The 16,009-nt window shown below is 42.7% G+C and overlaps 1 pseudogene; it reads left to right on the top strand.

Annotated features, from left to right (window-relative positions):
• The first annotated feature begins 13,808 nt into the window (after window positions 1–13,808).
• Window positions 13,809–16,009, top strand: part of LOC101639600 — a 3,298-nt pseudogene continuing 1,097 nt past the window's right edge.

Raw genomic sequence — 16,009 nt, 5'->3', positions numbered from 1 at the left:
GCCCAAAAGAAACCTTAAGGGGTAGGTCTACTCTGCAACATATGGGACTGTCAGGAGTCAGAATCAACCGGAAGGCAACCAACAAGTAGAACAAATTTGGAAGCCAAAAATAGGAGTTCAGTTTTATGTGTATTCGGTTTTATGTGTAATAGTTTAGTTTCCTTAGGCTGCCATTATAAGATACTACCTACAGGGTGGCTTATAATAGCTGAAATGCATTTTCTCACGATTGTGGAGGCTGTTGTTGCTGAATACCATCCAGTTGTACAATAGAACTAAATGACATCCGGTCATGCACCATACTCATAATTGTTCTTCTGTTAAGGCCATTGTTGCAGCCACTGTGTCACTCCATCTCCTTAAGGGCCTTCCTCTTGATCAGTGCCCTTCTCCTTTATCAAACATGTTGTCTTTTTCCATGGACCAACCTCTTTGGACATGTCCAAAGAATATGATGAGACTAAGTCTTGCCACTCTCAGTACTTTTCAGGAGCATTGTGGTTGTATTTTTTCCAAGATTGATTTATTGGATGTTTTGGCAATTCACAGTACTTTCAATATTCTTCACCAATACCATAATTCCAACGCATTGAGTTTTCACTGGTCTTCATTATGCAATGTCCATCTTTCATCCACATATGAGGAGGTTGGAAATACCACAGCTTAGGTCAGGAGCATCTCAGTCCTCAAAGTAACACCCTTGCTTTTCAATATTCTAAAGAGATCTTAGTGGCAAATTTACCCAATGCGGTGTGTCATTTGATCTTTTGACTGATTGTGGAGCCAAGCAAGATGAAATCCTTGACAATTTCAATCTTTTCTCCTTTTATCATGAAGTTACCTATTTATCTAGTTGTAAAGAATTTTGTTTTCTTTACATTGAGATGTGATCCAAACAGAAGGCTACAATCTTTATCAATGAATGCAGGCTCAAAAAAACTCAAACCCACTGCCATCAGGTTGATTATGAGTCATAGAGACCCTACATGACTGGGTAGAACTATCCCTGTGGGTCTCTGAGACTATAACGCTTTACAGGAGTAGAAGGCCCTGTCTTTATCCCATGGAGTGGCCAATGGTTTTAAACTTGTCATCTTGTGATTAGCAGCCCAACTCATAGCCACTACTCCATCAGGACTCCTAGATGGAGGGTTATTGTAATTGTTGATGTTAGGTGCCATTGAGTCAGTTCCAAACCATAGCAAGCCTATGCACAACAGAACGAAACACTGCCCTGTGCTGGGCTATCCTCACAATGGTCCCTACGCCTGGGCCCACTGTGCAGCCACAATATCAATTCTTCCCCTTGAGGCCCTTCCTCTCCTTCGTTGCCACTCTACTCTGTCTAGTATGATGTCCGTCTCCAGGGACCCAATGAATTTAAGACGAAGTCTTGCCATCCTTGCCTCTAAGGAGCATTCTGCCCTTAATTCTTCCAACACAGATTGGTTTGTCCTTTTAGCAGTCCATGGTACTTTCAATACTCTTCTCCAGCACCACAATTCAAGTGCATCAATTCTTCAGTTTTCCTTATTCATGTCCAACTTTCACATGCATATGATATAATGGGAAATACTGTGGCTTGGGTCATGCACACCTTGACAACTTCAATCATTTCTCCATTTACCATAATAATACCTATTGATGCAGGTGCAATAATCTTGATCTTCTTTATATTGAAGGTTTCAATCTTTGATATTCATCAACGAGTGCTTCAAGTCCTCCTCACTTTCAGAAAAAAAGGTTGGATCATCTGCATATGGCAGGTTTTTAATAAGTCTTTCTCCAATCCTGATGCCACGTTCTTCTTCATGAAATCCAGATTCTCTGATTATTTACTCAATTTGTATTTACAAATTGAATAAATATAGTGAGAGGATACAACCCTGTCACACCTTTCCTGATTTCAAACCATGCATTATTCCTTTGTTCGGTTCACACAGCTGCTTCTTGATCCATGCACAAGTTCTACAGGAACCCAATGAAGTGTTCTGGAATTTTCAATCTTCTCAAAGTTATCCATAGTTTGCATGATCAATGTACTGCTGCAAATGCTATCTGGTGACTTTCAGCAAAATTTTACTTGTATGTGATATCATTGATACTGTTCTGTAATTTGAGCATTCTGTTGTGTCACCTTTCTTGTAGTGGGTACAGAGCTGGACCTCTTCCAGTCAATTGACCAAATAGCTGTCTTCTAAATTTCCTGGTATAGATAAGTCAGTGCTTCATTAACTTGTTGAAACATTTTGGTGAATATTCCATCAATTCCTGGTGCTTTGTTTTTTTACTAATGCAACTTAAAGTTCTTCTTCCAGTACCATTGGTTCTTGCTCATACTCTGCTTCCCAAAATGGTGGAATGTCAACTGTTCTTGACACGGTAACTCTGTGTATTCTTCCCATCTTCTTTTGATGTTTCCTGCATCATTCAATATTTTGGCCACAGAATCTTTCAAGACTGCAAGCTGAAGCTTGAAATTTTCTTGAGTTCTTTCTGTTTTAGATGTGCAGAGTGTGTTCTTCCCTTTTGGTTTCTAATTCTAGGTCTTTGCATATTTCATTATAATATTTTACTTTTTCTTCTTACTTTTGAAATTTTCCATTCAGCTCCAACTTCATTTCCTTCACGTGCCTTAGCTACTCTATGAGTTAGATCAAGTTTCAGAGTATCTTCTGACATCTACTTTGATTTTTCTTTCTTTTAATAACCTTCTGCTTTCTTCATAAATTATTTTCTTTATGTCCTCTCGCAACTCATCGGGTCTTCTATCACTAAATGTTCAATGTGTCTAATCTGTTCTTGGGATGTTCTCAAAACTCAGGTAGGATAGACTTAAGGTCAAATATTGAGTGAACTTGTTTTAATTCTCTTCAGCTTCATCCTGAGCTTACATATGAGCAATTTATGGTCTGTTCTACAACTCAGTCCCTGGCCTGGCTTTAGCTGCTGACATTGAGCTTTGCCATCATCTCTTCCTTCATATGTAGTCGATATGATTTCAGTGTATCCCATCTGCAGAAGTCCATTTATATAGTATCCATTTGTGTTGATGAAAAAAGATATTTGCTGTGAACAGATCATTATTCTTGAAAACAATCTATCATGTGATCTTTAGATTTGTTTCTATCACCAAGATTATATTTTCCAATTCCTGTTCCTTTGTTGCTGACAAAGAGGAAGTATCAGTAGGATGCGTCATGCCTTTCACCCGACTTGCAGGAATCCTTGTCGTATTTGTTCATCTTCACATGACCAAACGTAGACTACACAAAAGCTCTGAGTTGGGGAAAAAGTTTGTCATGTTGAAGGAATTAAGAGGTGGCCCATTTAGATGGACCAGAATGGCCAAGGAAGAGACAGATGGAGACAAAATGGGGCCAAGTGAAATATGTGGGGGTTGTTAAGATGTCTGGCTTTTAAAAACACTGAATGAGAACAAGAGCTTTGAACAGAAGTAACAGGATCTGACTCAAGTTGTTAAAGGAGCCTTCAGCTACTGCATATACAAGGGGCTAAAGGGGAGGGAGCAAATGTGGAAACGGAGTGCAGTGCTGAGGCTATTGCTAGAACCATGCACAAAAGGATGGTAGCTTAGACAAGAAAGTTGAAAGCAGAGATAGAGATGTGGAATGGATTTGAGATTCTTTTCTAAGGTAGAATTGAGCAGTCAAGATCCTCTTAAGTGAAAATACAGCTAAATATCTCCTTAATCTCAACTACTTGCTTCCAACTATCTGCACACTTTCAGTCTTGCAATTCGTGGTCATTTGAGCAATACCTATTGAGTTAAATTGATTGAGCATTAGGACCTGCCACTGCATCCACACCATGCACTGGCAAAAGAAGTCTATTTCCTTTGGGTCATTCCCACACATCTAAGCCTCATCTTGCAATTTCAACAGAGGATGAGTTCAGGAAGGAAAACTTAGTTCCTTCTTTTGCAAGGTACAGAATTTAAAAGAGGGGCTTGCTTATCTAGAAGCGCTCTGCCAAATTAGTTCCATCAAATCACATGCTATAATTTGTGGGAAAAGAATATATAATGGCTCAGCAATGGCCCTTCCCAAAGAGCCGAATAGTTGCTTCACCACATAGCCCACAATTTTTCCCTGGGCAAAAAGCATCCCATGGGGATGCCGTAAAAATTTTTAAATAGCTCCAGTTACCAAAAGTTGGACTAGATCTAACGACTCACTGATTCATCACATCAAATATAGATGTACAGTGTCCTCTAGGCTCCCTTATCAACCTGTGGGTCATGACCCCTTTGGGGGTTGAGTGACCCTTTCACAGGGGTCACCCAATTCATAACAGTAGCAAAATAACAGTGATGAAGTAACAATGAAAATAGCTTGTGTAAAGATATGGTAACTAAATCATGCCAGTGGGGTTAATTCCTAAATCTAATCACTTCAGAGTTATAAAAGATCCTTGTAGATTAAGAGCATCGGTTCTTAACCTGTGGGTCACAACCCCTTTGGGGGTTGAAGGATCCTTTCGCAGGGGTCTTTCAATTCATAACAGTAGCAAAATGACAGTGATGAAGTAGCAATGAAAATAATGTAATGGTTGGGGGGTCACCACAGGATGAGGAACTGTCTGAAAGGATCACGGCATGAGGAAGGTTGAGAACCGCTGCTCTGGATGTTATACTCCATCAGGGAACCTTGCATTCCTATATTATGCTAGGCCCGGGGCTAGATGGTGAACACGGCACAGGCCCTGCCTTCACTGAACTAAAAATCCTGTAGCTCTTGTCAATAGTTGGACACGAATTGCTTCTGAGAATTTGTACCACTAAAGGACAAGATGACCCTTAATGCTCTTTGTCCTTTCCCTCTTTGCCTGTTGCACATCTTTTTGTACATTGGACTGTGACTGTTCAGAGAGTAATAGTAACATGGCACTTAACTATAGTTTTATTGAAGGTCTCTAATTGCTTCCCCTGGTTTGCTCTAAAGGATCTCCGGGGATCAGGTACTGAACCATACTCTGCAAAAGATATGGGGGAAACATGTGAAAGCTGATACCTCAAGTCCATTTTGCAGTATGATTTAAGATTTGATTTATCTTAATTTTGGACAAACATTTTCCCTCTAGTGGCTTTTAGTATCCCCTTCGGTTGACTATTTAATGGTCTACAAACAAACACTTGAGAGGTCACTATTTTAAATGGCCTGCCCTTTTCATAATGAGAGAAATCCTTCTGTCAATGACTGCTTTCATCCTCCATGTACTTGTTTGCAACCAGCAATTAGTGAACCTTTCGCCCCTACTCCACCCGTATTTATATTTTTTCCAAGGGAGCTTGCATAAAGAGCAGTGAATTAAGTTAAGCTGCCTATGCCCCAGATAGCCAAGGGAAGGCTTCCATTAAAAAGGTAGAGTGGCCCTTTTATAATGCCAAGAGTGGAGTTGAAAATAATGAAACTTTCCCATGTACTATCCTGGGAACTTATTCTTGGCTCCCAGGAATATAGGGTTGGACTAAGTTATGAATGAGAAAAAAACATCTGAGAGAGCTACTTACTTGATAGACCAACTAGCAAAGGAATCCCCAAGGTGACGACTGTCCTAATCAAAAGTTTCCCATTCAAATTATTCACGCTCACCCATGAGTCTATACCCCTGCCCCTTCCTCCTATCCTCCTGGTAGCCGGTATTTGCGTTTGCAAGTGGTTGGGCACTTCTGTGGAGGACATCAATCTGACCCCTTTAGTACAAAGCCCAAATTTCCTAGCATTTTTTTATGTTGTTTTACTGTTTATGTTCTGTTTTTCAAAAAAAAATTTTCTGCCTTTCGCAATTTTCCTTTTTATTTCTCAAAGAACCATCATCAGTATGTAAGAGTGAGAAGAAAGTGAAAAGTATATTTTCTGAGGCATGACTCCTTCCTTGGCAATAACAGGCAGTGAATTCAGAATCCCTTTGGATAATGTTAAGCCCCACACTAATATAAGTGGTCACTATAATGATGGCGGTGTGGTGGTGGTGATAGCAATACTACATACTGAGGACTGTAGCTGATGATCGAGCCTTAGTTTCCTATCTGTAATGTACACTGTTTGATGAATAAGTATTTGAGAACAAATAAAGTAATATAACTACTGAACCAATATTACTTTAAATAAGTTCATGTAAACCCTGGGATGTATTAAATTCAAGTCATTTCTAATTGCATTTCTATGTTCATTTGGCTTCTTCCAGGTCTGAGCAGTGAGGATACTTGACTCTTGAAGTTTACCTTCAGGAGCTCCATACTGTCCTGGGAACATCATTCTGTACAAATCACAATAATTGAATAGAGTGATCAACAGAGCTACCAAATAATTTCTTGATATCAAACCAAATTGAGAGAGGACTCATTTGTTTCCCAACATGTTTTCATGTTGCAGTGGAGAAACACTGCCTTGTTGACAGCCCTCTGTTGGAGGTGTGATCAAAGGGAGAGAACTCTTCTGCAGTTCTTGGAAGTTGAGTCCTGCACTTGGATGGAGTGTGTGGAGAAGGGAGAGCAGGGTGACGCACTTTCCAGGGATGATGCAATTAGGTCACCTCCCCTTCCTTTCTCCATGAGTGCCTCAGCTAAACACAGCAGCTCCTTTTGAAGCTAGGGATGCAGCACTTTTAATTTTGATTAGGTCCTTTGAATGGATGCAAAATTGGAATAAGGTTTGTGCTTCAAGGATCAGAGCATTTCTTTTGCAATTTCAGTGAACAGAATGCCAAGTTTGAATCAAGAAGGGTCTATGTGTTCAGTGAGGCATTGAACGTGTTGGAGTAATGTGAAGACATCTCAATTAAAACTATTTGTAAATAGAAAATAAATAATAAATAAAACTCCATAAAGAAATATTTTTTTAAGTATCTCAGAAAAAAAACAGGAACATGTTGACAGTTACTTTTCTAGGCAAGACAATCTGTGGACAGCTCAATCATCATTTGTTGGACCCCAGGTTCGGTGTCATCCATTGCACTGGGGCCAGGACAGGCGACATAATTTAAAGGGCTTGGGGAAAGGGACAAAGCAGAGTCTGGTTCAAAATGTATTAAGGATTCCAGGGTGGTGACATCAGAGCAGTTAACTAGGTAAGGGCCTCTTCGAAGTGTGAGGCCCTGTGTAACTGCCTGGGTTTCAAATCCAGGAAACCAGCCCTGGGGGGGGGGGGGACTTGCATTGAGGCAGAGAGGGAGCATAGAGGAAGAGTTCTGACTTTATCATAAAGACCATTTTAACAATGAAGCTGTATGGTATAAACAGATTATCTTTACCGTAAAGCAAAATACATTCAATCCATCAAACCCATACCTCAAGTTTGGGTTCCATTCTCACCAAGTAATTTTCTGGTGATGGCTTGGTTTCCTATGGAGACCAGCCTTGGTAGCACTTTCTAACCACCTAGGGAAAATTGAAAAAAAAAAATTAGATGTTTGGGTTCTATCCCAGAGATTCTGATTTAGTTGATCAGAGGAATGACTTGGGCATCAGTTTTTCTAAAACCTTCCCTGGTCATTCCAATGTGTAGCCCAGGCAGCCAATCATTGGCATAGTGGGAAAGTGTGTGATTCTGCCGAGTTAGTGTACTCTGGCAGCCGCGGACCAGTGGCATAGTGGTTGGTCAATGGGTTTCTAACCACAAGCTTGAAACCAGCAGTCCCTGCACAGGAGAAAGATGAGGTTTTCTACTCCCATGAAGAGACCATCTCAGAAACTCACAGAAGCAGTTCTACCCCATCCTATAGGGGATGAGTCAGAACCAACTCGGTCGGACTGAGTTTGATTTGGGGGTTGTTTGGGTCCTGAGGAAGGGTGGCAGATGTGAATTCCTAATCACAAAATCAAAAGTGTAATAAAAGTAACTTTGTAGTTGTTTTCCATAAGTGAAAGGTACTCATATTTAGCTGTTGAGTCTCCGTCTACTAGATGGAAGGATTTCATCTTAATTCCCTCCCTTTCTCCTGGGTGCTTTTACATTCGGGCTTGGTGAGAAGACAGTAACACGATTGGATCAGAGTCCCGTTCTTGGTATCATCCTGTCTCACTCATATCTACTGAGTGGTCCTCATTGCCACCTGGCCGTTGGCTCTCCGCTCTCACAGATCACTGCCACATTCTCCTTGTCCTGACCGCATGGCCTCTTTACATTTACTGTTTCTCTAGATCAGGTTTGTGTAACTTTCAGGTACATGAGCCCTATCCTGCTGTTCCTATGCTACTTTTGGCCCAAGAATAATTCATAACGTTTGGGAAGCCTGCTGACCTCCCCGTGTAGTTATTTCTACCTGGCAGTCCAATTGCATCTCTGGACTCTAGCTGGGAAAAGATAGGAAGAAGCACAGGTTTCCCCAGCTCTCTGTTTCGCCAGAACTCTTTGAAATTATCATGGTTGCCTCTCCATCTCTGGGCCACTGTCTAAGCAAGCAGTCATAAGGCCACTTACTCAGACTCCATCGAAGTCTAAGCCCTCTTTGACTTCCTGATTACTTTTTCCCGCTTCAAACTAGGGGATTGATCCTTAGCTAGAGTGGAGAAAAGGCTGCTCTCATCACAGCCAAATTTAGTGTTCACTGTTATTGCACTGATTCGGTCCTTACTTCTCACCTAGCACTTTTCCCAAGGCGAGGCTTTTGAAATCATGTGTGCATACACCAGTGTGTTAGACAGGGTTCTCTAGACAAACAAAGCCAAGACACTTATGAATAGATAGATAGATAGATAGATAGATAGATAGATAGATAGATAGACAGAACCAAGGAATATAACAGCTAATTAGTCCACACAGCAGTACAGAGGGCTCAGTTCAACTCACTTCCGTGGAACAGTTAATATACTGGAAGTCCTTCAACTCACAAGGGCTGCTGGGCCCAAGGTCAAGGGAATAGACAGATGAGTTTTCCGTAGAGCTATGCAGGCAGTCTGGCCACGGGCAGCAAACAGCAGTGCAGGTCACCAACAGCCAGCCAGATGATAGGATCTGATAGTCCCAAGCTCAAGCGATGTGTACACCAGCAGTGTGGCGAAGCAGGTCTCGAAGAGACCTCAAACTCTAATGACACGATCCATTGGTTGGGTGATGTAGCACACAAGTTAAGGCAGAGAACTAGCTGAGGCAACCGGCAAGAGAGAGACAGGCAGAGCTTGCCAAGCCATTTATCTCTTTGCCCTCCAATAAAACTGTGACCTTATTAATCCCACATGTTCCTACTGACCAGGTTGGCATAGTAAACCTACCTATCACAACCAGTTACTTTTAGAATCTTTGGATAGTTGCCTCAGGCTTTGTCTGCAGGGTTTATATTTGTTTTCAGTGGGATATGCATGATAGAGTGTGCCTTAACCCTACAACAGTTATGTAAAAGGATTGCTACTCAGGTTCTGGTTCATATGTGTACAGTCACATTCCAAACAAAATGTGTTGAGTGATGCCTCTGTAATCTGTGGATGGCTGTGGACACATTCTCTCAGTCACACTCTTTTATTGGTCTCACTAGAGGGCCTTCAAGTCAAATGAAAAGTCCAATCAAATAGGTGGCATCCCGAGGGATCTACTGGGCCAGTTCCATTCAAGGAAGAGAAGTTAGCTCAGAAGTTATGGTGATGTTTAGGAGATCCCCAAAGGGTCATCTTGATATCTTCTCTCAAAGAACCGGGGACAATCATGAGGCTTATTAGGAAGATGTTTCAAGAAAGTTAGAAATGGCACCAAGAAAAAATTTTCCCATCACAACAACGGACCTGTCTATTTTTTGAAGGTAGAAAGGGCTGTCCTATGAGAATTTCCTTAGGAAAGATTAACCCATCCCCCTTACAGCCCTGACCTTGCCCCCTCAGATATCTTTCTTTCCCTAACCTCAAAGGACATTGAAAATGAATATGATTGCAGTCCTTTGACGGTGTTGTTATGACCTGATGTAAGCTGAAGATGTAAGGGTTCTGAAGGGTTAGAGAGATGGAAACACTGCCTTCAGACGCGTTTTGTCCTGGATAGAGGATAGAAAAAGAAACATTGTGATTTTTAAAACTATGTAAGTTGCCAGGATTTTATAGGAACACTTGTTTTTAAAAACTTGCCCTCATCTAGCTAACAAGACTTTTGCTGTTTCAACTATTTCTACAAGGACGATTCAGCGACCTTGATTATATTCATCACATTATGCAACCATCGCCACTATCTGTTTCAAAATGTTTCCATCCCATTTCATAGGACGAGCTTTTACTCAAACATGAGCAAGGCAGAAAACCAGCCGGGTTTAGGATAAGTTGGAAAATCCTAAGTAACAGTTAAATTGCCTCTGGATAATATTCAGCTAAGAGCAGAGGTAACCTCAAGAGAATGTAGAGCTGGCGAACATTTATATTCAGACAGCAACATTTTCCCAAATGCGTTTTCATTATCGATTCCCAGTACATTTGCAATAACAAAGCCTAAAGCAGACTTCCCAAGCTGACAGGAATGTTTATTGGTGATGCTGGCAACATTCGGTGGATCTGGAGTCCATTCGCTATGACTGTTCACGTCGGGTGCTATCCGGTTCAGATCAGATGACTTCCACTTCCCTACCTTCTCTATGGGAGCCCCAGTGACAGAGCAGATTACACATTGGGCTGCTCACTGCAAGGTCCACAGTTGGAAACCACCAGCTGCTCCATGGGAGAAAGAGGAGGCTTTCTACTCCCATAAAGAGCTAGTCTCAGAAACCCACAGAGGCGTTTCTATTTTGTCCTATGAGGTCCCTAGAAGTCAGCATCCACTCAATGTTGAATGAGAGCTTCTCTCTGACAAGTTGCATTTCTGTCCCATTTCCAAGCCCAAGACTAATTTCACATTCTGATGTTGACTTCGCCCATCTCCTCATCCCCCAATCTTCTTCAACTGCAGTCCCATGTTCCAGAGCCCTTGAACAGCCAAATCTCTCCACAACTCCCTCCAGTCAGGGTCGGCTTCCATTGTTCCAGTGAGACCCAGCAACCCCGTGTCCATCAGAACAAAGCACTGCCTGGTCCTGTGTCCTCCTCACAATTGTCCATCCATTCTGTCGAGAGTCTTTCTCTCTTTTGCTCATCCTCTGCTTTACCAAGCAGGATGTCCTTCTCTGGGTCCTGGTCTCTCTTGACAATGGCCAAAGGATGTGAGACCAAGTCTCCAGGTTCTCCCTTCTGAAGAGCGTTCTGCCTGCACTTCCCGCAAGGCAGGTTTGTTTGCCCTTCTGGCAGACAGAGCACAGTCCCAACATTCCAAACTCAGTTCTGACTCACAGCGACCCTGTAGGACTGGGTAGACCTGCCCCTGTGGGTTTCCAAGATTTTAACTCTTACAGGACTAGACAGCCTTCTCTTGCTCACTTTCAAGCTGCCGACCTGGTGGGTAGCAGCCCACCTCGTGACCACTATGCCTCCAGGGCTCCTTGCTAGCATCAGAATTATTCAACACTAACATTGAACTGCATTGATTCTGGTGAGGCCTTCCTTATTCACTGTGATCTTTCATATGCATATGAAATGATAAAAAATACCAGGGCTCAGATCAGGGGCACTTTGGCCCTCAAACTGCCATCTTTATCACATAAAGAAGTCTTGTGCAGCTGATTGGCCCAATGCCATCACCCTGTCCTTAGAGACAAGTTGCCTAAAGCAGGTTATTCTCAACCACTCACTCACTCACTGCCATCGAGTGGATGCCAACTCGTAGGGACTGTAAAGAACAGGTTAGAACTGCTCCTTTAAATTTCCAAGACTTTACTTCTTTCTGGGAGCAGAAAGTCCTGTCTTTTTCTGTCAGAGAAACTCGTGGTTTAGAACTGCTGACCTTGAGGATTACAGCCGAAAGCATGATTGTACATAAAATATATGTGGGAAATAGACTGAGCAGCCCAGCCACAGCATGATGGAAAGTAGTGTGATTGCTTTTGCTAGAGAGTATGTCATTTACAATATGGTGTAAATATACAGCTTTGTGTTGGTTTTAATGTTAGGTAATGTTTTGTTACCTTTTTTTAACAATAACCTCCTTGGGTAGTAATGAGTTGGAAAAAAACGAAGAGCAAATTCAATGAAAAAATTAAACCTCAAATTTCCATTTCTCAAGAAAGTTAATGATGAAATGTGAAAGTTGCACAAAATGTTTTCCAATATTTACTCTTCACCATGGGAATCAAAGTGATAATCTTTCACTGTTCACATGAAAACCAGAGGCACAGATATACTGAAGATACATTGGCATCGACTTTAAAATTTAGTATTCAGATTTGAGAAGAATCTATTCAAAGAAAATCTGCAGCTGCAGAATGTAGGTTTACATATCACTCTATGAAACATAATTTCCCATTTTGGTCAAATTACTGTTCTTAATTAATTTAACACATTTTCCATCCTCGATTGGCTAGCGCTTTGAGGAACAGTGAAGCTACAGCTGTGCTCATGTGTCGGCTTCCATGGCAGAACTTCTCAAAGAGGTAAAACATGCCAGGTGTATCTGGGTCACCAGATCTTTCAAATCGAATATCCAATAATCAGTTGATATTTGCATCCATTTTGTGGCATCAAAGTAAAGCTTTGGAAGTTAATTCTTGCAAAACATCTGACTTCGTTGTGAACACTATTGTGAATTCAGCTTGAAAATTCAACATTAAAGAGAAACGTGTGTGTGATTCTTTATTGTGAATTAGGTGGGGAATCTATATTTCAGATCATCATTTTTATGTTCAACAACTTAACTTATCACACCTCCCAGTAGGTTGCCTATCTCCCCTTTCCCATTTTCCCTTCCCCCCTTCCCCTACTTTTCCCTCTTACAAGATATCATCCCCTTAACCTAACAACACCTGTCTACCCTCTAGCCTAGGATCCCCTGGTGGGGTAGTGGTTAAAAATTGGGTTGCTTTAACTGCAAGGTCAACAGTTCAAAACCAGTAGTCTCTCCAGAGGAGAAAGAAAAATATTTCTTCTCCCATAAATAGCTACAGCCTCAGAAACCCACAGGGACAGTTCTACCCTGTCCTAAAGTGTCCTCCCACCCATTGTAACCATCAAAGACTGTTTCTTTTGGTATGAAAATCTTTATTTATTAGTTTTCATAACAGTGGACTCATATAATATTTTCTCTTTCGTGATTGACTAACTTTATTCAGCATAATTATAGAGTGTTAAGGTTCTCTAGTTTCCAGTATTCATTGCAATGACTGCACAGAAACTCATAAACGAAATTCATATTTAAAGGGTTATTAAGGATATTAGCAAATTGTAATGCCAGTGAGAAATGCTCTGGGTTGAATTATCAGGACATCTTACAAAATTATTTCAGGTCTGCTAATAAATATCCAAAGGGGCATACCACTCTTCTCTAGGCCTCAATCCAGGGGCATTCAGTTAAAGCACCAGGAGTTAGCAAGCTCAACTTCCTGAATTAAGTGCCCAGAGGCACCCCAGTCCAGTAAGCCTCAGCCTGGAGGCACTCAGCTCTGCTTCCAGGAGTCAGCAAATTCAACTTCCTCAATGAAGCGCCCATAGGCATCCCACTCTGCAAATCAGTGTCCAGCACAAAAGCGCTCAATTGGGAAGTCCATCGCCCTTCTAGGTTCTGGCTCCTGATTCAGCTGCTGCTCCTCTGATCCCAGAGATTCCCTCCCCAAGGGGGTTCTGTCCAGGGGATGCGCTCCATGCCTGGCTCTGGCTGGTAATGAGCTCCTTCCTCCTTTTCTCAGAGGAATCACTTTATACATGGCACAATGATACCCCAGGAAATCCTGTTTGCAATTATTCATAGAGTAATCCTATCAGTCTCTTCCCCCCACCTTCTACTAGACCCATGCAGGTAAAGGTCGTGTGGTGGGCGGTAGAGACTTTGGATAGAAAAGCTACATTCAAAAACTCATTTGGACCTGCCATACTGTCCTCCAAATCCATCTGTCATAAGGTTTTTCACAGTGTCATCACTATTCTTTAGCGATGCATAGTATTCCACAGGTTCTTTATCCATTCCTCCACCAATGGGTATTCAGGTTATTTCCACCTTCTCGTTACTGTCAATAATGCTGTGATTAATACAGGCCTGTGTGTGTATGTGTGTGTGTGTATCTCTTTAGTGCTTACTTCCTTAGGGTACCTGCCAATTAAATGGATTGCTAGGTCAAATACCATGTGACCAAACATATTCGTTGGGTCAGTAGTACTACAAATAAGCATGTAAGTGGGGCACAGTATCATAGTGAAAACATAGCCAGCAATTTTTAAAATCATTTTATTAGGGGCTTATACAACTCTTACCACAATCCATACATACATCAATGGTGTAAAGCACATTTGTACATTCATTGCCATCATCATTCCCAAAATATTTCCTGTCCACTTAAGCCCCCAGCATCAGGTCCTCATTTTCCCCCTCCATCTCTGCTCCCCCCTCCCTCATGAGCCCTTGATAATTTATAAATTATTATTTTGTCATATCTTGCACTGTCCGACGTCTCCCTTCACCCACTTTTCTGTTGTCTGTCCCCCAGGGAGGAGGTCACATATAGATCCTTGTAATCGATTCCCTCCCTCCAACCCACTCTCCCTCTACCCTCCCAGTATCGCCACTCACACCACTGGTCCTGAAGGGATCGTCCGCCCTGGACTCCCTGTGTTTCCAGTTCCTATCTGTACCAGTGTACATCCTCTGGTCTAGCCAAATTTGTAAGGTAGAATTCGGATCATGATAGTGGGGGCGGGGAGGAAGCATTTAGGGATTAGAGGAAAGTTGTATTTTTCATCATTGCTACACCGCACCCTGTCTGGCTCGTCTCCTCCCCGACACCCTTCTGTAAGAGGATCTCCAGTGTATAGCCAGCAAATTTAAGAAAACCAACTGATGGAGTAGAAAGGTACTTTAATTTCGTTGTAATGGACACATCATTTATATGTACACCCAAAAAGGTTGGGTGTTTTCACAGCTGAAATGGAAGTTGCCCTCATTAAAAATGGACGTTTTTAATGCATAAACATCTGTCTCGGTTAACTACATGGTTTTTGTTAAAATGCCAATTTGAATACCACAGTGTGCCAGCACATGTGTTACTTTTTTTTTTTTTTAGCCTCATCATTTATTGGATTTTCGACATTTTAAAAACTTTGGGGTGTTGCCGCCCTGGCCCCAGGTTTTTCCCAACACACTGAAAAAGAACAACATTCCCAATGACCCCGTTTATGAGTCAGCGGATCGATTCATTTCCAGGGGTTCACAACTTCTCAGGTGTGGCTTCAACATACATCTGGCACCCCGCTTTGGCATGGGGCAGCCCTGGGCCAGAAGCAAGGGATCCTGGGGTGCTCATCCTCAACTGATCTTTCAGCCCCACCGAATTCCCTCGCTCTTTCCTCAGAAGCCTCTGAGTCTCTTCCAAACCTCCCCCACTCCATCTGAGCCACCTGTACAGTGGTGCCTATGACTCCAAGCAACGGGAACAAAGGGCTGGGGGAGAGCCTGGGGGTGCTGAGAAAGCCAGGCTTGTCCTGCCTCCCTACTGGGCCCAGGGCTGCGCCGTACACAGCCCCTTGGTGACCTCTCACAACTCCAGCAACCTGACCGCAGCCTCTTGGTCCCCTCCGATTCCCGGGCTGTCAGCCCTCCCTCTGAGCCAGCCCGTGTCCCCCCAGCATCCCAGCCCAATCCAGGTCCCTTTGGCGAAGGAGTCAGTTCCGATGCGGGCTCTGAGCCCTTCCCTTCGGACACTGACCCTGCATCTAGTTCCAAGGTCCTGTTGCTCCTTGTGGCTCCTTGCGGACAATGTGGCTGAGCCTAGGGAGCCCCCGGAACACACTCTAAAGCAGATTCAGCTTTGGCTGGGCCAGAAAACTGAAGAAACCAGGCTGGTCCTAGGGGAGTGGTTCTCCGTCCCTGGATGGCCTTGACCCCAAGGCTAACCCGCAGGTGCTGGTCTGCCCTGCGTCCTCTGTGAGCAAGTTCAGAGCGGCTTCCCCTGGAGCAGCTGAGCTCCAGTACCTGCAGGTGGGGGCCCCCACTGAGGCACC

This window comes from Echinops telfairi, unplaced genomic scaffold (assembly GCF_000313985.2).
Source record: "Echinops telfairi isolate 266 unplaced genomic scaffold, ASM31398v2 ScPeMD7_7472;HRSCAF=8510, whole genome shotgun sequence".
Taxonomy (NCBI): Eukaryota; Metazoa; Chordata; class Mammalia; order Afrosoricida; family Tenrecidae; genus Echinops; species Echinops telfairi.
Note: the sequence above shows the minus strand (reverse complement) of the source record. Positions and strands in the feature narration are given on the sequence as shown.